Source organism: Mytilus californianus, unplaced genomic scaffold (genome assembly GCF_021869535.1).
Source record: "Mytilus californianus isolate M0D057914Y unplaced genomic scaffold, xbMytCali1.0.p SCAF_36, whole genome shotgun sequence".
NCBI lineage: Eukaryota > Metazoa > Mollusca > Bivalvia > Mytilida > Mytilidae > Mytilus > Mytilus californianus.
In genome coordinates this window covers 2040570-2065272 of record NW_026262686.1, presented here as the reverse complement: position 1 = coordinate 2065272, position 24703 = coordinate 2040570, and the positions used below count along the sequence as shown (strand labels likewise).

Here is a 24703-nt window from a genome sequence, read left to right as displayed (position 1 = left end):
ATGTTCAAAGTTCCTTCGCAAATTGTAGAAGTGCACGAATCTGAAATACTGTCGTGATTCACATTATAAGTAAACGTAAATCACACATAACATTAATGAAATACTATCCAAACAGACATATCAAATATGAAGGTAAGATGTGAAGAGTGAAATTGTCTTCGTCCTGAATTATGCTATGTTTAAAAGCAAAACTATTCTACAATTAGAACGTTGTGAAAATATTACTAACTAATTCGATATTTCAAATGAAGGCAACTTTATACAAAACTGGTATGGAGTTAACGTTAGTGATTACAGAGAAATTTTAAGATTTGAATTTTTAAATTCTAATAAATTAACAAGCGGATTTATATGTTGACCTTAACTATATACCAAAATAGTTCAGAGATAATTACTTGCAGAAATAAAAATATCGTAAAACAAATTAATTTATTTATATCAGGCTTTTTTAATTACTGGACAACAGCAATTAACAAAAAAATTAAACATGCTACATATAGAGACCCCGCGGAACAAGTGATCAGAATGCTGAAGTTTCTTATTGACAACATATTTGTTGAATTTGGAAGAAGATTTTTTTTTATCATCGGCATTCCTATGGAAACGAACTGTGCGCCTCTCCTTGCCGACCTTTTCATATGAGTCGGAGTTCCTCCAGACACTTGTCAAAAACAAAAAGATCAAAGAAGCCAGATCATTTAATTTCAAATTGAGATATATTGATTATGTTCTTTCCCTTTACAATCCAAACTTGTCTGATTGGGTTCCCTTAATATATCCTTTGTTGATATCTCTACATATTTTTATTTGAGTCGGAGTTCCTTCAGACACTTGTCAAAAACAAGAAGATCAAAGAAGTCAAACTGTTCTGATTGGGTTCCATAAATATATCCTCCAGAACTAGAAATTAAAGAAACAACAGACACGGCTTCCTCTGCCTCATTTTTAGACTTATACCTCGAATACGAAATAAGCGGTCAACCCATTCTAGAATCTATGACAAACGAGATGATTTTGATTTCCCTCCAGCGTAGTACCAATATACCAACTTCACCTGCATATGGGATATACATTTCCCAAATCATTCTGTATTCAAGAGCTTGCAGCTGCTACACAGAATTTATAAAACTTCACCAGTGTCTCAGAAGAAATTTGATGAACCAGGGTTATGTCAAAGAACGTCTCGTACTTTTTCTTAAAAAGTTCATCGGAAGATACCAAGGACTTGTTGATAAATATTCCGTATCAATTTCACAAATAATACATGATGGTCTTGAAGTATAGATTCTATGTACTAACGTTGTTTATCATCTTATTCATGGTAAACACGTGTTATGGTGTTCTTTTATTTATCTTTGGATACATTAACGCTTTTTATTAATTTCGAAACCAAAAAAAGAAAATTATAAAAAGTGATCAAATAAGTTCCTTAAATTGAATAAAATGAATAGAATAAGAATAGTACAGATAGAAATGACATCGCATTTGCTGATAACACAACTTTAATTTTGAATGAAGGTCCAAAATCCTTAAAGGAAGCTTAAGCTGAATAAGATTGTATGCAACAAGTTCAAGGCTTGATAATAATTCAAAAATTATATTTTTAATTAGAAAGCTAGTTGAAAGTTTTTCATGTGAAAGTAGATATTTATCGTGGACCATTATAGCTTTGAGGATAGTGGATATTATTATAGCTATTGTGGATGATGATCTGGATATAATTATTAAGTTTTACTGATAAACGATCTAATTAAGACATGGTAAAAATACAAACCATTATGTAATAGATAAAATGATTTAAAAAATGTGTTTAACCTTTTGGTAAATCACTCATCATAAATTATTTTTATACCTGTCCTAAATCACCTCATCATTAACTTGCATTAACCAAATAAAAAACTTGTCAGAGGATATTTATGAACTTTTGTTTAACATTATTTGAAATTAACCTTATAAAAGACTTAACACAAGATCTGAACTGCGTCGGATAGAAATCACCCTTATCCAAGGAATATCAATACATCTGTCAACCAATTTCGGGTCGAAAAAATCTCTATGGCACGTCAGTAACTGTTTGAACATATAGTTGTTATAAGAAACCTACAAAACAGAGCAAAGTTCCTCCTCTTTTTCGTATTTGAATGTTCCAAAATCAATCAAATTCTTATACATTGCGACTAAGAAAGTGCATCACGTGATTTAGATTTTAAGATATTAATAACCAGTTATTCAACAGGTGAATTCAGGCAGAGGTAGTTATAAAGGTGTGTAAATATTAAGCTAAGAACATTGTATTGAAAATGAATTTGATTGTTGTCTGAGCCGATTAAACAAACGATGAGATTCTTGGTAAGAACAACATTCCATACCTTATTTACTTTGTTTGGATCTATATCTGTTCTTCCTAATAACAACTGGACTATGCCGATGTGTCCACCTTTTACCGAACATTGTAAGGGAGTGTAACCACACTGAAATAGAAAGGTTGACATCTTCAGAGTATCTGTACACACATAAACAAATGAGCGATTTTCCAGAAATAATTTGATTATGAAAAAATAATCACTCTTAGCCAACAATACGCTAAGTCAAATTCTGAATTTGGAGACACTTTTTTTTTAAATTATAATTCCTCTAAAACTATACGGCCATACGTATAACAATTGGGAACATATATCATTGATTTAGAACAAGCTATCAAAATAATTCCAAAATCAGAATGGAATGATGGGTAAAAATATTAATAACGTATTCGATATTTCAAATGAGGTCAAATTTATACAAACTTGATATGGAGTTAAAGTTTGTGATAAAAAAAAAACCTTTAAGATTTACATTTTTAAATTCAATTAATTATCAAGCGGATTTAGATGGTGACATTAACATGATACATGTTGAGACCTTTAATGTATACACAAATAATTCAAAGATAATTGCTTGCACTGATTAATTCATTTATATCCGACTTGTTTAATTACTGGAAAACAGTAGATTAATTCTACAGTATACAGAAGAAAACAAATATTTGCTCTAATCTGATTTGACAACATCTGGAATGTTAAAATTTCTGCTAAAAATATACAAAGGTTGAGCGATAGGAACACTTGTTTATACAGCCACTTTGTATTGTAAAAAAATCTAAATATAGAAACCGTTAATGACAGCAGCTGTGCAAAATATTGTGGAAAAAAACATTAATGAACATATTCAGTAACTTCAAAACCAAATTTAGAAATTTATTAAAAGTGATCAAATTAATTCGTTGATATAGAATAAAATCAATTGAATAAGAATAGTACAGATAGAAATGACACAACGATATAATATAAGTCATCACATTTTGCTGACAATACAAATTTAATTTTGAAGGAAGGTCCAAAATTCCTAAGAGAAGCTTGAGCTGAATAAAATTGTAGGCAAAAAGATCAGGACTTGATATCAATTGAAAATTGGATTCTTAATTAGAAATCTAGTACAGATTTTCTTTTGTCAAAATAGATATGTATCGTGGGCCACAATAACTATTGTGTATGTTGATATGGATAGAATTATTTATTTTTACCGGTTTACGACCTTATATAATATGGTAAAAAAGAAACCAGTCAGTAATAGATAAAAAGATTTTAAAAAAGTATTTAAACTCATTCTAATCACCTCATCATGAACTTTTATTTTACCTGTCCTAAATCACCTCATCATTAACTTGCCTTAACCAAATGACAATTATGTTTGAGACTATTAATGAACTTGTGTTCACATAATTTGAAATTAACCTGTAAACAGACTTAAAACAAATCTGTTTAAAAACAACTATAGTGAAGGTAAGTTCAAAATGATAGCCCTGAAGAGTAAAACATACAAATAATCAAATATTGCTTAAAAAAAAAGATATGTCATTTATATAAGTGACGTATTCAGAGTAAAGTTATATTGGTTTGAATTAAACGATGTTACAATCAAGCATTTCCAGGAGAGAAAAAAAGAGACGATAGGGAAACTTGTTACTAACCAATTTCATATTTGAAAATAGAAATATATAAAACAAATAGTAATGGATGTAAAATTGCGATTAAGAAAGAGCCTTATCAGATATAAAATGTAAGATATTAGATAATAGTGGTTCGACAGGTGAATTTAGACAGAGGTAGTAATACTAATGAAACTGTCAAAATCAAAATCAACGGTTTTTTTTCAAATTTAAAAAGAGTTTTCTCATATATAATGGGACTTGTTTTTAATCTGTATCATATGTTTTGTTTCGGTGAATTTAATTTGTTGCGTTCATGTTTTTTGCAACAAAATCACATCTGTATTTATGCAGGATTACTATCTTAAGACTATTCAAATACGTAGTGGCTGTATATACATGACGTTTGTTTTTGTTATTGCTGCTACATAGGGCTTTACCCCTTTGATATTAAGTATTTTGCAGAGATGTGTATTGATTTGATAAGCAACATTGTGCTGACATTGATTTTGATGTACAATTTAACAAAGTCTGACAATCCTGTAAAGAACTTCATGCAATACCTTATTTTCGCTATTCGGATCGATCTCTGTTCTTTCTAATAACAATTGAAGTATGTTGAGGTGTCCACCTTCAGCAGCTGAGTGAAAGGGAGTATCACCATCCTGAAATAAAAAGGTTGCAATTTTCATAGTATCATATGCTGGTATAAAAAAGAATAACCTCGTAGATTTGATTTGAGAACAAAAAAATAGCGTACGCCAACAATTTGCAAAGTAAACTTGAATTTAAAGACCGTTGTTTTAGATCACGTGTCACTTAAAACAGTAAATTTGTATTCATTTAAGAACGTGTGTACATAAACAATGCTCAGGATGATGTTTTTAGAATCCCATCTAAATAGATAAAGATTGCAAGTTATCAAGCCGAAAGTAAGTTGTTCTCTCTGTTTACTACAGCTTCCTCTAACAGAAACTGGTCGCTATGATAATAGACAATATCACCGAACAGGGCTTTAAACGTCAACCAATAAATAAACAAACAATATCATGGGAGTTTGTCTGATACTCATAGTATAACAGATAGTTTCATTACGCAGACATCAAGTCAGAGTTCTCAATAAAGGCCATACAATCAGATAAGACGTAATGAAAGCTGTCAAAAGTATATACCAGAAACACATAACTTGCTAACATCTACGTCATTTGGTCGTTTGGTACCATGTGTAAAGTTGTCTCATTGGTAATCAAATCACATCTTCTTATTTTCATAAAGATCAGAATATATGTATACTAAAAGGCAATAGCAGTATACCGCTGTTCAATAGTCATAAATCGATTTAACTGAAACAAATCCGGGTCACTAACCAAAACTGAGGTAAACACATCAACTATAAGAGTAAACAAAACGGAACAACAGAGACACTGAACTGCTACAAAAACAAACGCCAACATACATAGAAACGGACTATGTGATAACAACTGCCATATTCCTGACTTGGTACAGGACATTTAAAGAAAAAATGGTGGGTTGAACCTGGTTTTATGGCTAACCAAACCTCCCGCTTATATGGCAATTTTAAAAATACCGCTAAAATGACAACATTACGTGACTGGAATACAGTACAAATAAATGCAAGAACATTCAGGACAGAGAAATACATACATATATAATATAATAGATATAAGAAGATGTGGTATGAGTGCCAATGAGACAACTCTCCATCCAAGTCACAATTTGTAAAAGTGAACCATTATAGGTCAAAGTACGGCCTTCAACACGGAGCCTTGGCTCACATCGAACAGCAAGCTATAAAGGCCCTAAAAATGACTAGTGTTAAACCATTCAAACAGGAAAACCAACGGTCTAATCTATATACAAAACGAGAAACGAGAAACACTAATGAACCACATCAACAAACGACAACCACTGAACATCAGGTTCCTGACTTAGGACAGGTGCAAACAAATGCAGCGGGTTCAAACGTTTTTATAGGCGCCAACCTTCACCCTACCTGAAACAATAGTGTAACATCACAACATAGAAAGATACACTATAAAATATCAATTGAAATGGCTTAACTCAATAAAAAGACATATTAACAAACACAAGTGAACATACACTGAACGAATAAATTTGGTCTATGACACAATATGAATACAAAATTAATAAAACAAGGGGTTAGATGTAAAACAATATCAAAAAGACAACCATAACCTTGGACAAAATGCCGCCAAATAAAATAACGAACTCAGGTAAATAAAAAAAATTTTGATATAAGGTATACATGGAGTACGGAAATAATTTTTACAAAATGAATAATTTTGTTGTTCCTAGTACGAGAACAATCTTGAAAATAGATCGTCATACTAAACACTTATCAAAGGTGGTATATATTATATATAGTGAGACTAGATATAACACTGGATAAGTAAACATTAAATAACACAAATACATTACAAATTGTATCAACAGGTCAAATTAATACGAAAGTACGATTTGAGAGTACTTGCAGTTACTGAAAGCTAGTTAAAAGCAAAAAAAAATTAATCATAAAAAACATGCATCAGAGACTAAAATCAACTAAATCCCATCCCAGGGATTAAGTGTTTTAACGTCATGGACAGTCAAAGAAGACATGACTTGTGCCATGCCAAAATAAAAGTATCAACAGGCAGTAGGATAGTTAGGAGTTAACCTGTTAATAAATATGTGTAATGTAATATATAGAAAGAGTAATATATATATATAGTAAATGAACGTGGATGTGTATGTATACATCATAGTCCATTAATAGTTCATTTGAACATGTAAACCACCGAATAACAACAAACACCTAAAATTAATTTACGACAGAACACAAATACAGCACAAAAACATCATTTGTCTTTTGTTGCATAACTTTAATTCTTTTTTCAAAGTACATTCAAAAAATTGTTGCTTATCATATAGACAAAATTTGTACTGCTATCAAGTTTGATGGCTGTCTCAAACGAATTACCAATCATACTACCCGACCCATCCATTCATACCCTATCTCTTTTTATTCCATTCCATTCGTATTTCCGTATAACAATTGTACTATTTCCAGTGTTCCTTTCCTATTTTCAGCAGCTATGCGTTAAACAAAGTTGCAGTCATAACATATTATTGTTGACATGCTCACAGTTCCTTGGCAAACGCGTTGAAATGCACGAACATTAATGATGGACTGTCGTTATTCACATTTTAAGTATATGTAAATCACACGTAAAATTAGTTTAATACTATTTAAACCTAGACATATTAAATCTTGAAGTGTTACGACCAACATAATTCCAAAATCAGAACGGAATGATGGAGAAAGGTAAGTATAACTATTTCAATATTTCGAATGAGTCCAACTTTATACAAAGCAGTAATCTTAATTTTATGTAACGTTAGTGATTAAGAAAGAAACTTTAATATTTAAATTCAGTAAATTATCAAGTGGATTTAGATGGTGACATACCAACATGAGAAGGAGGTATTATTCAAAATGACTGATAGAACATCAGATGAGTCAGATAACTTGTAAACATAACTTTTCCTTTTTATTATTATTCTTGATAGATTTAAAATCTTTCTTTTTTTTCTAGCATTAAACAAACGAAGCATATTTAGTTACGTTGGAGACCTTTACTGTATACAGAAATAGTTCAGAAGTAATTGCTTGCATAATTAGTAATATTTCAGACTTGTTTGAATACTGTAAAACAGTAGATTAATGCAACGGTATACAAATGAAAACGAATATCTGCTCTTATCTGATCTGACAACATCTGGAATGCTAAAATTTCTCCAGAAATTATACAAAGATAGAGAGATATGAACACTCGTTTATACAGCCACGTCCCATTGGAAGACAATCTGAAGATAGAAACCGTTTATCACTGCAACTGTGAAAAATATTGTTCAAATACATTAACGCAGTTCAATAAATTCAAAACCAAAAACATAAACAGAAAATTATAAAAAGTGATAAAACTAAGTTTCATGATATATAATCGAATGAATGGAATAAGAATAGCACAGATATAAATATCACACCAAACATGGATATTATTGTGGGTGTTGATCAACATATGGTTATACAGTTTTACAAGTTAAAGATCTAAAAAAGAAACCATTGAGTAATAGGCAGAAAGACAGTAATGTTAATTACAAGTATACCTCTCCTAAATAACCTCATCATAACTTTGCCTAGACCAAATGAAGTAAAATGTAGACGTTTAATGAACCTTTGTTTAACTTTATTTGAAAAAAATCCGTAAAAGACTTAACATAAGATCTATTGCAAAACAACTGTATTGAAGGTAAGTTGAAAATAATAGCCCTGAAGACTTATAGATATACAATTGATCAAAGACCAATTGGAATAAGGATATTTCTTATATGCAGGTGTCGTGTTGAGAGTAAAGTTATATTGGTTTGAATTACACAATGTTACAAACAAACATTTCATATTTGAAATGAGGAACATATAAAACAACTAGATGTAAAATTGCAATTAAGAAAGAGCCTTTAAGGTTGCACTTCTCTTAATATAGACAATGCAATTTCCCATAGGAACTCCCTTTGCGGCTGAAAATGTGCCACTTTAATGACTTTTTAACAGCGGTAAACTACTATTGCCTTTACTATGAAGTTTTGTAAAAAATTATATCCTAGAACGAAATGTGTATATGCACTACGTTTTTATTCAAAGGTCAAAACATAGGGCTGTGCGGCATATTTTCAACATTTATATGCCCCCAACTTTAAAGAGTTTAAACTTACACTAAAATTCTGTACTACTCCTACCTTCACTGTGGGTCTGCCTCTGATTTCAATTTTCACCGCTTCCATGTGTTTTTATACTGGTAACATTCCCAAGTTATGTCTCTATGAGATGAAACATAGAGATCATATATGGGAACAAAATATCTATGAATATTATATATCTCCCCAAAAGAGGTGTGGCTTGAGAAACAGCTGTATTTACAAAGTGCAACCTACACTTACATTTATTCAAAAGGAAAACTGTTGAAAAACACTTTTTCTCACAACAATACTTATTTATCAATATTTTAGCCTTGAAGAAATAACTGCATATACTCTTAAGCATTTCAGAATACTATGAATGTAAAGTTTAGAAGTTAACCATTCCAACATTCAAGATTATATACAGTATCCAATCCTGCCACTGTCTCTAGTCTACATCTTACTGTATGTCTATTTGTCAATAAAAGTTCACAATTTCTGCCTCAAATGGTCAGTTTAGAAATCTTGTCACAACAATATCATCTCTAAAAAATCATTTATCTAACATAATTTAGCTAATATATGAACTAGAAATGTTTAAACAAAGCCAAATTTGCAAAAGTTGTATGCATGAAGTTACCAGTCTGATGTATGAATTCACATTTTTATAGAACTGACTGCCAATATCTGTTTTTGCATAACTTCCAAGCACAGTTATTGTTTTCTATACAACAGACCTTTAAAATAATAAAATCAAAGCATTTACAGGTTAAATTATCTGTTTTATGACCCAGGGGGTAGGCATTTTCTTTGTTTTTTGCAATTGGGGCCTCAAATTTGCTAAATTATTCTGCTGTTTCTGTGAATATGGAATATTTAGTACATATCTAGGATAGAACACACTATTGTTAGTTTTATTGAGATATTTTTGTATTTCTAGCTTGAATTTTATTTGCCGCGGTCACAAAAAAGCAAATTCAGGTGTAAGGGCTTAATTTTTGGTTATCGACAGGACAAAAACACCCCGACAACAATATTCATCCAAAATCTATGAGTTTCAATGACTTCGAAGAGTAAATAATAAGCACTTCTAAACAATTTAAATTATTTTGCATTCAGGGCTGTAAGTAAACTATGCATACTGTAAACTGTGAATTTATGTTGAGTCATCATAATTAAGGCCCAGGATTTTCTCAATCTTCAGGAAATATTTATGAAACTTTATATTTGAGTTAATTTCATTAAAATCTCTGAGATAAACCAGATTTGGTGAAATTCTATATGTTCTCTTTTTTCACCCAATATAGGTTGCACTTCTGTAAATATAGACAATGCAACTTCCCATAGGAACTCCCAGTGGCTAAAACTGTGCAACTTTTACTATGAAGTTTTGTAAAAAATTATATCCTAGAACGGAAATTTTATACTTTTTTATTCAAAGGTCAAAACATAGGGCTGTACGCGCATATTTTCAACATTTATATGCCCCGAACTTCTAGGAGTTGAAACTTATACTAAAATTCTGTACTAACCCTACCTTCACTGTGGGTCTTCCTCAGATTTAAATTTTCACCGCTTCCATGTGTTTTTATACTGGTACCATTCCCAAGTTATGTCTCTATGAGATGAAACATAGAGACCATATCTGGAAACCAGTACGTAAACAAACAAAAATATCTATGAATATTATATATCTCCCCAAAAGAGGCGTGGCTTGAGAAACAGCTGTATTTACAAAGTGCAACCTATAAGATTTAGATTCAAAGATATAATCACCAGTTGTTCAGCAGGTGAACTTAGGAAGCTGTAGTAATATGAATTAAATTGTCAAGATGAAAAAATAATAAAACACCTGGGTCATATTGTTTTTCATCAGACTAAAAGATGTTAATGTCACGAAAGAATTGAAATATTCTGTTTTCAAGCATTTACATTAAGGTTCTAACGATAGATAACTAGAACATTTTACAATATGTTTATTTGATTTCATTTCATTAAAAGACATACACCTAATACATTTACTTTTGATGGTACCCTATAGCAGAAATACAATGAGACACTAATTTTCATTTTTTTGTTTGACCTTTGACCCAAAGCATCAATCATTAATAAGGTCGAAATGGAAATCTTAGGCGGAACTCCAGTGCAACCCACCACGTTACCCTAAGAATTGTAGATCCGCACTAATTATATATACATATTAAAACGTTACGACTCATCACTCGAAGAAATAAAGTATCGCATGTCAAGCTACTTTGTTGGGTTGATCAACACAGAATGGATAGATGAATTGATGGATAGCTGTTTAACGTCTAATATAGGGAAAGAAGACAACACTGCAACATCATAATAACGATATTTAATAGGTTAAACTCTTCAATTAAGACAAAGAGTTATAAAACATCAGTTTTTACCTTATTTCAGCTCCAAAATCCATGATGTTTGATTGTTTATTTATATGGTTTGTGTGTGTTGTTACGATAGTGTCTCTGTAATATACACATCTTTTATTCGTATGTCATTGTAAGGACAAATAACTGTAAATGTCTCGGAAGAATAGGACTGACTATAATTAACATATATGCATCCACGTGGCTTTCATTCATTAATTTCAATTTTTTGAAAATAAAATATGGAGCCAAAGCGTATGAACAGTTTAAGTATATTTTGCATGCATAAATATCTAAAAATAAATTCAGCAATTGATTTAGATGAATTTTGTGAAAACGATTCCGCAATTTTATCTATATACAATGCAAGTAAAGTATATTAATCATGTTCATATATATGTAAAAAAGGTCGGGACAAATTTACCAAAGTATATTTCATGTCAGGGTCATCTTCAAAACGTTTTCCAATCTTTTCGTAAATTCACAGTATCAAACAACATTATAAGGTAGTTCTAAACATGTTACAAAATTATGGATCAAAGCTGCAGCTTCGCGAATATGAGTTTTTACAGCAAACACTGAAATTGGTTACCATTTTCTTTACAAAACTAAATTAATTTTGGAGTGTTTTGTCTTTCAAATACAAATTAATTGTTATTTTTCGATGAAGGAAAAACACATATAAAGTTAGGATATCGTATATTCGACAACATTGAATATCTCTAAATAATATTTTGAATAAATGGATATATGCACGCAATAGCACAGTATTCATTAGTTCAATATTTAATCGCATAAAACCAGGTTCAACCCACCATTTTTTCTTAAATTGTCCTGTACCAAGTCAGGAATATGGCAGTTGTTATCAAATAGTCCGTTTCTATGTATGTTGGCGTATGTTTTTGTTGTAGTTCAGTGTTTCTGTTGTTCCGTTGTTTTCCTCTTATAGTTGATTTGTTTCCCTCAGGTTTGGTTTGTGACCCGGATTTGTTTTCGTTCAATCGATTTATGATTATTGAACAGCGGTATACTACTGTTGCCTTTATTTATTATTTATATACCTATATCATGTATATGGAGTTATTTTCTTTCAGAATGTAAAGCCTTTCTTCTGAAAAATCAACCCGGACGATACAAAGTTTCAATGAAATTTGCCTCAAGGTGTGTAAGGTCATTATTTTCATTGATTAAAATGCAAACTAGAATTTATCTAAACATTTAATTCGTTTGATAGTTGTATTGTGTTGTTGATTAAGGCAGAAACAATCCTGCCCTCCGTTTATTAGACTGAGATACAAAAAAAAATCATTATGGACGCACATTTTAACTTTCAAAACAAATAATGTGAATTTTTGGTTAATTAATTGCTACAATACTGGAACATTATTTGAGATGAATTTAATAATGCAAAACTTTTCATAACACTTTTAAAGCAATTTAACTCATTTGTGTGTAGGATTTTGAAACTCCTATTGATTCTGGATATTCGTTTTTTTTGTGTTATATGTACATGTATCACGATTTTGTGCTCTATTCGTGTCAGTTCTTAATTTTTTTCATCTATATAAACCTATTACTCTATCAAATGATCAAATGACTAAATAGTTTAATGTGTATCTCCCTTAAGGTAATACAACAAATTACTTACAAAGTGATTTGTATTTTTCATACTGGGTTACTGTATTGAGTCTTGCTTCATGTAGCTATAGTGATATTTCTATTGTAACTGGATAATGATTGCTAAAGTTTATATCTAGATTAATAAGTGAGTTTAATTTCACATAACAAATGAGCCGTAGGGTGTATTAAAACCTGAACGGATCAGAAAAGAATATCCCACTTTAATGTGGTCGGTAAAATAGGATGCAAATCCTGCAAATCTTTGTATATAAGTCAGATAATGCATATTTTAAGGTTTTTCTTGTCGTATAACACCCCTCGGGGTGTCAGGATTCCCCATAGAAAGACCTCCCTATGGTCGGTCTTTCATTTGATCAATCCTGCCTGACACCCCTCGTTGTGTTATACGACAAGAAAAACCTTAAAATATGCATTATCTATAACTTAAACTTAAAAGGCTATTAATAAGAATCTTAAATAATCATTTCAAGTAGGTTTTAAAAAAACTCAGATTCTAACCGTACACGGGAAAGAAATTCAGTAAATAATCAAAGGGTGGTATATTATGTTTCAATTTTAATCTAAATATTATATTGAAACAAACAATATAAAATCATAAGGTATTGTTGTTTTCTGAATGTCTAAAGGCAAGGCTTTTATATATATTCGAGTAGCATAGTGTTCATTAGTTGAATAGTCAATCGCAATTCAACCTGTAAAAACGAGATTGCTGGGTGTGGATTAGGATTTGAGTCTTGCAATATGTTGCACGTTGACCACTCAAATAGTTTTATTTTAAGTGCAGCCAGGTTAGCACTCTCATAACGGAGCACCAAATTTTAAGATGACATATTGATACATATACATCACATAGAGGATTCTAATAGTTTTTCATTTACTCCTAAGTTCTGGGAAAGCTGGATGTTTAAAGAGCTTCAAAATAAATGTTTATATAATATGTTATTTTTATTCTCAAAATTAATGGATGCCAAGTGGCATTGACATTTCTGTTAATCTAAACATAAATACAGTTTTTAATGTTATTTCAGTTTTGTTTTATATCCTTTTTTTCATTGCTTGGAGTGAGTCAAAACTTACAACTTTCTAATACTGAATATCAGTTTCAGATCATGGAAAAAGTCTGGGGGCAAAATTCAAATAAAATTTAACAATCTACACTAAATTTCTAATATAGAAATGATTTCAAATATGTTACTAGAGTAACAAAAATTCTTTCAAAATGATAGGCACCCCGATCCCAATTGAAAGTTAATAGTGTGTACAGGATGTTTAGTTTTTCTTAACTTGGGTCTAGATTGAATGAAATAACAAAGAAAGAAAAACTCTTAACGCTTTTAAAAAAGTGTTTTGCATGAGTTGTAGACCTATCCCTTATTTATGCTAGATCAAATCCTTTCTCAATTTGAGTTTTTTGACGTGTATTAACAATAACAATGTTATTTTATAAAATCAAGTAGCTTAGATTTGTCAAATGTTTGTACTTTGATAAAAGAAAAATTGGAATTTATAATAATTTAAATCATTACTGAACGTTTGTAACGGACTGTTACAAAAACTTTAATTTTTATTTTTCTCGTTTGTCAATATTAGGCTTTAATGATTTCCATAAACTGACACAATTTTGATACTTGATATGTTTCTTGTTTATGATATGGGATATACATGTTGACACTACCAGCAACATAATTAGAAGTCGATTATCATGGTATAATCGGTGTTCATGAATGTTTATGCCTTGCAAAAATTCCACGCTCTGCGATGTTCCTGTATACAAACATTCTACTTTGCATCAGAAAAGAGCAAATATGATTAAAAACGTTCAAAATAATATTTGATAACATGATATATAAACTGATTCTTATTTATAGAAATTTCTTCAAGTGATTGAAAGGTGGAAATTTATTTTTAGATATCAAAATAGATATAGTCAATTGTTTCCTTTCTTTTGCGGTATAAAAAATAGCAATTTTAAATCAATGTTTGAAATTCTAAATAACTTATACAGTGCATGCGTATGAATGCCTTTATAAAACATTATCATTACATAAGAAATTAAAAAAAAAACTGTTATCTATTTTTTATAAACAATAGAAAAATACTGAAAAAAGCGCTTTCATATAGGCTAGTAAATAAATAAAATCAGTTTCCGTCCCACTCATTCCTCTGACCAAAAAAAACAAATAATTCTTCTTTGCAACACATTTGTACGAGCTATTTTTTCGCAGTTACATACAGATCTGAATTTCAACTATATGTTGATGAAATAGACTGGAGTAATCTTGATTCCTAGTATTTATACTTCAGTTGGGTCGACTCTGCTGTGTTAGTTTCCGTGGGAAGATTTTTTTCACGACGTTATCCATTTTCTAAAAAGATTTCAAGAATAATTCGATGTAGATTCGGTAGATGTGACGTCTCTGGGTTCTGATCTTATAGAGTTGCTAATATATATCTAATTGGTGCAGGAGTTATTGTTTTTTTTTTTATCAAATTCAAAAACACGTTTAGCCTAATTGATTGATTATGATTATACTCGTGCAAGCATTAGAACAGTAACTTAACTTATGATGTTCTACAGAATACAGAGGAAAAGGAAATACCGTTTTGTTTTATTATCAAAAATGCATATGCTAATATTTAATTGGATTTTGTTTTTAATCTGAATAAAATGTTCAGTTCAGGTGAATTTTATTAAATGCGTTAAAATTTTATGCAACAATATCATATCTTCAGTTGCGTAGAGTTACTAACTTTAGAATGTATTAAAACAAGTAATACTTGCATATACAAGACTTTATCAATGACGTATGTCTTGGTATTTGGTATTTTTGTTGGCTACATAGCGATTTTTCCCCTGTGATATTAATTATTTGGCGGATATGTGTATTGATTTTATAAGCAACATTGTGCTGACATTTATTTCGATGGATGTTTCTATTAAGTGGGACAATCCTATAAAGAACTTTATTCCGTACCTTATTTACTTTATTTGTATCTATATCTACCCTTTCTAATAACAGCTGACCTATGTCGAGGTATCCACCACTAACAGCTGATTGTAAGAGAGTATCACCATAACGAAATTAATAGGTTACAGTACTCATAGTATCATACAAAAGTATAAAAGAAAACAAAAAATCATATTAGCAAAACAATCGCGAATTTAAAAACCGTTTTGATAAATTATATTTCTCCTGAAACTATATATTTGTTATAAACTAATCACTGTTGTACACAAGACAAGCTCATGGTGATGTATTTTCGACTCCCATTCTATGTCAAACTATATATATATCGTAGGCCACTCAGTAAAAGAGGATGTTGTTGTGTATGTTGATCTGGGTAATGTTGATCTGGGTAACATTATTAAGTCTTAACCCATTTCTCTGACGTCAGTCTATTGTTCTTACTGTAGATTATTTTTCAAGAATCCACTGACCACAGTATTAACTTAAGAGAACTTATATTATAACTTTTAACTTTTAACTTACGATCTTTTATCCTCTCAAAAACGAGTGACCTGTGTAGGATTCGAACCCGCGCGTATTTTCTTCTTAATCAACAAAGACTTCAGTCTATGCATGATACCACTAGACCACGATGGCTGACATCAATTTTTATATGAATAGTACTCTTAAAGCGCTTAATTGTCAATACATGTCATTTAACTGTATTTCTGTCTCATTGATAATTCGCTTTTGTAATCTAATGAAATATATATATATTGGTTTGTTCATGTTTATTGAATTTGTTTTATTTTGGGTGTTATTTTTTTTAAAGAATGGGTTAAAACTACTTCTTTGACAGTAAAAACAGAAACAAAATCATCGGCATTATATGAAAATGAAATATATAATACTTCTACATGTTCTAGGATTAAAACAATATTTTGGTCCAGAAAAACATTACAATGAAAAAATTTCATTCCTGGTACAAGGTTCCAACTTTGCACTGTTAATATCACCGTTATGACATTCTTTACCAACGATAACACGATCACGGCTATGAACAGCTTGATGGTGAGTTTATGAAATCAACATAATTATTTATTGTACATCCGTAGCAAGAGCAATTCCGATGGGGATTCAGAATGCCTACCACAGATAAAACTAGTATATTGACCGGTGAACGATATATGCCAAATGTAATAACGTTAAAATATTCTTAACTTAATGAAACGGAAACAGTTTAAACAAAATTTAATTGTTCAATTTAAATCGTAAGCACATAATTTTAATACTTTAAGAAAGCAACATGAATTTGAGCATTCACGGTGAAATGGCAGATTTATGGCATCTACGCTAATAATAACTATTTGACTAAGAACGGCTTAACGGTGTTTAGTATTTAATATATCAAATCATGTTACTAAATATTATATATATAAATTTTGAAGGTTCTAATTAAAACTTTTTAACTTTTCAAAACAAGATAAATAAATTCTGTTTATTAATATATGTCTTTTTGAATTAATTAAATATACTTAAATCTATGCAATTTAAATAGTTTGTAATGATTAAACATTAAATGAAATATGTATATACAAAAATAAAATTTGGTGTTAAAAAGGGGAGCTAACACCCAATTTAAGTTATATTAAACTTATATTAACTTGTCAAATGTCTAAATATAGATGCGAACCGTGTGGATATAATCATTTCCAGCTATTATAGAATAAAAAAGACAAAATACGAAACTATTTTTATGAAATATCGTTGATTCATTGTCAAAACGTAAAACAGACAGTCGTTTTACTAGAAATGGGTTAAGCTAGAGAATTGATAAGAAGTAGTGGATTCGGAAACGATAATCAACTTGCGACTAAAGTTGCTCGTTGATTATCGTTTACGAATCCACTACTTCTTATCAATTCTCTACTACAGACAGAGTAAGCATCTACTTTAGATATTGCAAAAAAGAAACCATCAGTAATAGATAAAACACAGTTAAGTAAATTACAATTATGTCCGTTTTTAATCATCTCATCATCATCTTGCCAAAACCGAATTTAAAAAAAATGTTTGCGACTATTAATCAACTTTTGTTTAACTTTATTTGAAATTAACCTGTAAGCAGACATAACACAAGACCTGTTAGAAAACACCTATAGTGAAGGTGACAATGATAAAGCTATATTGGTTGAATTACACGATGTAACAAGCAGACATTTCTAAAATAAAAAGAGACGATGGAGAAACTTATGCTAACAAATTTGATATTTGAAAAGAGAAACATTCAAAATCAAATGATAATTGATGCAATAGTGTCATTAAGAAAGAGCCTTCCCTATAAAACTTAGATTTCAAGACATCAAATACCAGTGGTTCAACACGTGAATATAGGAAAATTATGTAATATAAATGGAACTGTCAAGATGTCAAACAATAGATCACCTAGGTCATATAGTTTTGATAAGAATACAAAACAATAACAGTGGCCAACAATTCGAGAAGTTCATGAACTTCATAATCGTTTTTATAAATCGCATTTTTGTTGAAACTATAAATGTTGATTAAGTTAATAACTTGTGTACATAAAACATGTTCATGATGATGTGTATTCGAATCCCGTTTAAGTTGACAAAGATTGCCAGTTTAGCAACCGTAGGTCGGTTTTTCTGGCCGTATGATCCAGGTTCATTCACTTAAAAAAAAACCAGTCGGCATGGTATAGCCGATATCACTGAACGTGGTGGTGTTAAACTCCAACAAACATAGATACCAACAATATCATGGTAAGCTGTCTTACACTCACGGTATAACAGATGATATCAATACGGACATATTTCAAGAAAGCGGACTCAGTGAAGGCAATCGAAATAAGATAAATGTTGTGAAAGCTTTCACAATTATACAGCAGAAACAGACAAGCTGCAAACATCTACGTCATTTTGTAACGTAGTTAAAACTTGTCTCATTGGCAATCCTATTATTTTTTCTTATTTTCATATATGTCAGGATATTTGTAATTTAACATAATTTTTCTTTCATTTTTTTTTTTGGATGTCTCAAACGATTTAGCAATTATACTATCCGACCAATCTATTCATACCCTGTCCTTTTTTGGGGAATTTGTATTTCCTAATAACAATTGGACTATTTCCAGTCTCCTCTTATTTGATTTTGATGCAAGATTTAACAAAGTTGGACAATCCTGTAAAGAACGTCCCCATACCTTATTTTCTTTTTTTGGATCTATATCTGTTCTTTCTAATAACAATTCAACTATTTTAAGGTGTCCACATCTAACAGCTGAGTGTAAGGGAGTATAACCAAACTGAAATAAAAAGGTTTCATTGTTCAAAGGTATAAAACAATAATGTCATACAAATGATTAGAGTACAAAAAATAACACTGGCCAGAAATTCGAAATGAATGAATTCCAAAACCATTTTTATCAATCGCATTTTTGATGAAACTGTAAATGTGGATAAGGTTACTAACTTGTGTACACAAAACATGCTTATGGTGATGGATTACATTCAAATTGACAAAGATTACCAGTTGTCCAGAAGGTCGGTTGTTTCGTTTGTTTACTCCAGGTTCTTCCACCAACAAAAACTGTTTGCCATGGTATAGCCATTATCACTTAACTAGGCGTTAGACTCAACAAACACATTCACTAACAATATCATGGTTACGTAACTTGTATCACACTCATAGTATAACAGTTGATATCATTACGGGCAGATGTCAAAGAAGGGGTCTCAGTCAAGGCAATCGAAATAAGATATGATGTGGTTAAAGCTGTAAAAATTATATAGCAGCAATCTGCTAACATCTACATCATTACTTATCAGCTCGAAAGTTATCTCATTGGGGATCATATCAAATCTTCTTGTTTTCATATAGATCAGAATATATATAACTTTAATGTCATTTTTCTTTTGTTACATATCTTTTGGTTACAGAAGGAAAAGGGGTCATATTATATTGACAATATATTTTTTAACTTTTGTATTGTTTTCAAGTTTGATGGCTGTCTCGAACGATTAAGCATTCATACTATCCGACCCATCCATTCATATTTTTCATATGATTTGCATTTCCTAAAAAGAATTGGATATGGCCAGGTTTCCTCTACCATTTTCAGCAGCTATGTGTAAAAAAGAGTGCAGTAATAAGATATACACAGTTGACATCCTCACAGTTCTTACGTTCAAATGTATGAAACTAAATGATATACTGTCTTTATTCATAGTTTAGATAAGGTACATCACACATTAAACTAATTAAATGCGTGTTAAATATAGACATATTACATATGAATGTAAGATGTGAAGAACTAGGTTGGCTTCGTCTATGATTGTTCAATGTTAAATGCAAAAAAAAATCCCAAAACAGAATGGAATGATTGGGAAAAGATTGCTTTTGTTGCACTTCAGTGTTCCTGTTGTTCCTTTGTTTCCCTCTTATAGTTGATGTGTTTCCCTCGGTTTTAGTTTGTAACGCGGATTTGTTTTCCCTCAATCGATTTACGACTTTTGAACACCGGTATACTACTGTTGCCTTTATTTACTAACTAATTCGATATTTCAAATGAGGCTAAATTGATCCAAATGTTTATTGATGAAAAAGATAGTGATTAAGAAAGAAACTTTAAGATTTTAAATTTAAAAAATTAGCAACTTGATTTACACGGTGACATACAGATGGGTGCAGTCCTAAACTGTACAAAAGTTAACTTGAAGCAGTTTTTTTGACTGCTTTCCTTAACTTAAGAAATTTTAAGCAGACAAGCAAGTTAACTTCTTCGGTGGTGGACCAAACCTAAGTCTGCTTTATTAGGACTGCAGCAGACCAGACCTGTGGACAGGTCTCCTACTGATCAGTCCTAAGGACAAGTCTGCTTATGTCAGATTGCCGTGTTTAAGATTTTTAATATTAGACCTGAGCTTTCTTGTTCTTTAATCCCCAGTACAGCAAATTACTATACTCTTTAGTGACTCTTTATGCATAATATACACAAAAAAATTCTTTTTTCATTTTATATTCGGATAAACATAAAAAAAATGGTTATAAAATCTAACACTTGTTGATCGACATATGTTCATGCAGCTATCATAAAAGAAAGCTTTGACAGATTTGTTTTTAATTGGAAGTCGGATAGAAAGGTTATCCAACGTATTGAACAAATATTTTTATATCGTGGGATATAAACATCATTGTTTACGTTTCTTCGTTCCTCATTTTATACAGTCTCTTTATATATACAATTCTATGCATTACATGGATTTTTCATTGTAATTCACCTTGTTTGCCTTGGATTTACGATTCTGTGTTTTTGACGAAATTGGATAGTATCCGGATATATAAGGTGTCGTATAGTTATGAACTATCTCGTCAATTTCGGCAGATTCATCTTTACCCATTATAAATGATTTAAGAACGTCTGAAAAAATAAATTCTTCCTCAACATGGAGGAAATATTTGATTCTGGACGTTAAGCTACCAATAACCAATCAATCAACCGACATAATATACTGACAATCAGTCAGTGTACTATTCCTAGTTGATACCTTCTCATATTTTTCATTATAAAGTACAAATGTAATCATGCAGTCACGTCAGCGTTTATGGTGTTGGATGATGCGGTCAAAAAGTTTTGTTATACAAACCATCCAGAAATATGAAAGCTACTGACTTTAAGGACGGTTCAATATTATGAATGCGAAGAAGAAATGCTGGCACTCTAAATTGGTGCGTATAATATTTTGTAGTCATCATGGTCGTTTTGTACCAATCTTGCTGTCATTTGTTTAATACAATCCATCCTGAGTTAACAAATTTACTGATTTATGATGCGGCTATAAAATTTTCATAATAAAGTGCAAATGATCATGAATATGGTCAGTCAGTAAACGATACCCAGATGATACTACCTCATACTTTTTATAATAAAGTACAAATATGGTCAGTGTTGGTTGATGCGGTCAATTATTTTTCTTATACGAGCCAGCCTGAAATATTATACATACTGATGTTTGGTGACAATTCAATTATTTGAATAAAAAGAGGACATGCTGGCACTCTAAATTGATGGGGACAAAATTTTGTAGTTATTGTGTTCCAATATCGCTGTCATTTGTATTATACAATCCGTCCAGAGTTAAAAAAAAAACTCACTGATTTATTATGCGGCTATATATAAAGGCAACAGTAGTATACCGCTGTTCGAAATTCATAAATCGATTGAGATAAAAACAAATCCGGGTTACAAACTAAAACTGAGGGAAACACATCAAATATAAGAGAACTACGACACAACAGAAACACAATTTTAAAATGTAACACACACAGAAACGAACTATAATATAACAATGGCCATTTTCCTGACTTGGTACAGGACATTTTAAATATAAATTTTTATAATAAAGTATAAATACGGTCAGGTTTAGTTGATGCGCTCAAAAATTTTTGTTATACCAGCCAGTCTGAGATATGAAAACTACTGATTTTTGGTGAGGATTTAATTATTTGAATAAAAAGAAGACATGCTGGCACTGTAAATTGATGCGGACAATTTTTAGTCATTGTGTTCCAATATTGCTGTCATTTTTATTATACAATCCATCCTGAGTGAAAAAAGTACTGATTTATTACAGTGTATTATGCAGCTATATATATTTTCAAAATAAAGTGCAAATAGGGTCAGTTTTGGTTGACGTGGTCAAACATTTTTGATATACAAGCCAGCCTGTGATATCAAATCTAATGATTTTTTTGTGATTAGTCAATATTTTGAATAAAAAGAGGACATTGTGGTACTCTAAATTGATGCAGAAAAAAAATGTAGTCATTGTTTTCCAATATTGCTGTCATTTGTATTATACAATTTATCCTGATTAAAACAAAAATTCTGATTTATTATGCAGCTATATAAATTTTCATAATAAAGTGCAAATATGATCAGTTTTGGTTGATGCGGTCAATTTTTTTATTGTACGAGCCAGCTCGTGATATGAAAAATACTGATTTTTGGTGACGATTCAATTATTTGAATAAAATGAGGACTTGCTGGCATTCTAAATTGATGCGGACAAATTTTCGTAGTCATTGTGTTCCAATATTGCTGTCATTTGTATCATACGATCCGTCCTGAGTTAAAAAAATCACTGATTTATTATGCAGATATACAGTTTAATAATAACGTACAAATATGGTCAGTTTTGGTTGATGTGGTCAAATGATTTTGTTATACGAATCAGTCTTAGATATGTATGACGTCCATTATCACTGAACTAGTATACATATTTGTTTAGGGGCCAGCTGAAGGACGCCTCCGGGTGCGGGAGTTTCTCGCTGCATTGAAGACCCATTGATGGCCTTCGGCTGTTGTCTGCTCTATAGTCGGGTTGTTGTCTCTTTGACACATTCCCCATTTCCATTCTCAATTTTATTTTTTACAGAGTTTGTCTTTAGTGCCGTGTGGAGACAGTAGAGTGCCTCCCCGTGCTTCAGGTTTATGCTCTAATAATATACTAGATTATGGAGTGTGTGTCCGAGCGAGAACTTCTCTATGTTCATTACTTTAGGAAAATTTATTTATCAAAAAGTAGTATTTCACATTCAGCCCCATTCTTCTATTTAGTCAGACGTCAGTCGCTACCCTGATATACCCTATCTTTTGTTTTATTTTTCGGGTAATTTATGACGGATAGCGTTTGACGTCTTTAGCCGAACAGTTTTATCATATTCACATAATTCAATTTATTGTGTGCTGGTTTATATTCTGGACGCCAGTCTTTGCTCCTTTCTAATAAAATCCACATAACAAAAAACAAATATGAAGCTTAGAAATGGAAAAATATTAAATACTAAACTCGTTCAAAGAGTATCTACACGTCTAAATCTTCAAAATCGCTTATCTAAAAATACTACCATCGCTAACATTTTTAACAATAAAAATCGTGGTTACCCTTCTATCGATAAGTGTCATGCCAAAAAATGACTTACATGTCCCCGTCTTTCCACCAACAATACGGTAGGGTCTACGTTTAATGGTCGCACATTTTCTTTAAATTTTGAAACTGATATAACTTGAAAAACAAACAGTATTATTTATTTACTCACATGAAGCAAACAGGGATGCGGTATTCAGTACGTAGGTGAAACTGGACGATATTTATCTAAACGCACGCAAGAACACCTGTATCGTTTTAAAAGACCCAATAAATTCAAAAGTATCATTTATCAACATCTTAAAAAGCACAATCATCCTATTAAATATTTAACAGTTCAACCTTTAGAAGTAGTAAATAAGCAGCCTGGTGAATCTCATTCAAAGTTTGTACGATCGCGGAAAATAATTGAATTAAATTGGATAAAAAAATTACAGACAGTCTACCCTCTCGGTCTTAATGATAATATCATGGGAATTGGTAATATATCAAGAACCGATTCTGTTAACATTTTGGATATAGTTTCTAAAACTGTTCGTAAAAACCGTTCTCATGGGCGTAGAAAAAATCGCAATCAAAGAAAATTTGGACCAACCATACAAATATTTCGGACCTAATTTCTATTTCAAAAAACAACGGCAGACATTATCTATTAACCAAGCTCTGTTCTTTACCTATAAATAAATTAAATAAAATTTTAGAGGATTGCAACACAATTTCATATTGCAGTCCTAAGTATGAAATCGTTTAAATTATAATGGCATATTGTTATTCTAAACTGTTTCCCAAAATTGATCGCCCTGAAGATCATAAAAAACATTTTATTAAAATAAAGTATGTCAATAAAGGTTTTGATTTTGTAAATATTGCCGGTATTTTTAACGACCATTCTGTTAAAGAACAAATTCCCGGATATTTTGATAATACTGAACTCCCTCTTAGTTGTTATATTTACAAGAAATCTACCCGAAAATTTGTGTTTAATTATAGCCAAGTCTGTAAAGATGTAAATATCAGTGAAAATACACCTCCGTCATGTAATTC

The 24703-nt window shown here is 30.9% G+C and overlaps 1 protein-coding gene across 1 annotated transcript in view; it reads right to left on the bottom strand.

Annotated features, from left to right (window-relative positions):
* Nucleotides 1–2467, bottom strand: part of LOC127736731 (ankyrin-1-like) — an 88317-nt gene extending 85850 nt beyond the window's left edge. Inside the window, exon 1 of the mRNA XM_052247314.1 lies at nucleotides 2370–2467. The gene's annotated coding sequence lies outside the window, so the exon portion shown is untranslated. The remainder of the gene's footprint in view (nucleotides 1–2369) is intronic.
* Between the last annotated feature and the right edge of the window lie 22236 nt (nucleotides 2468–24703).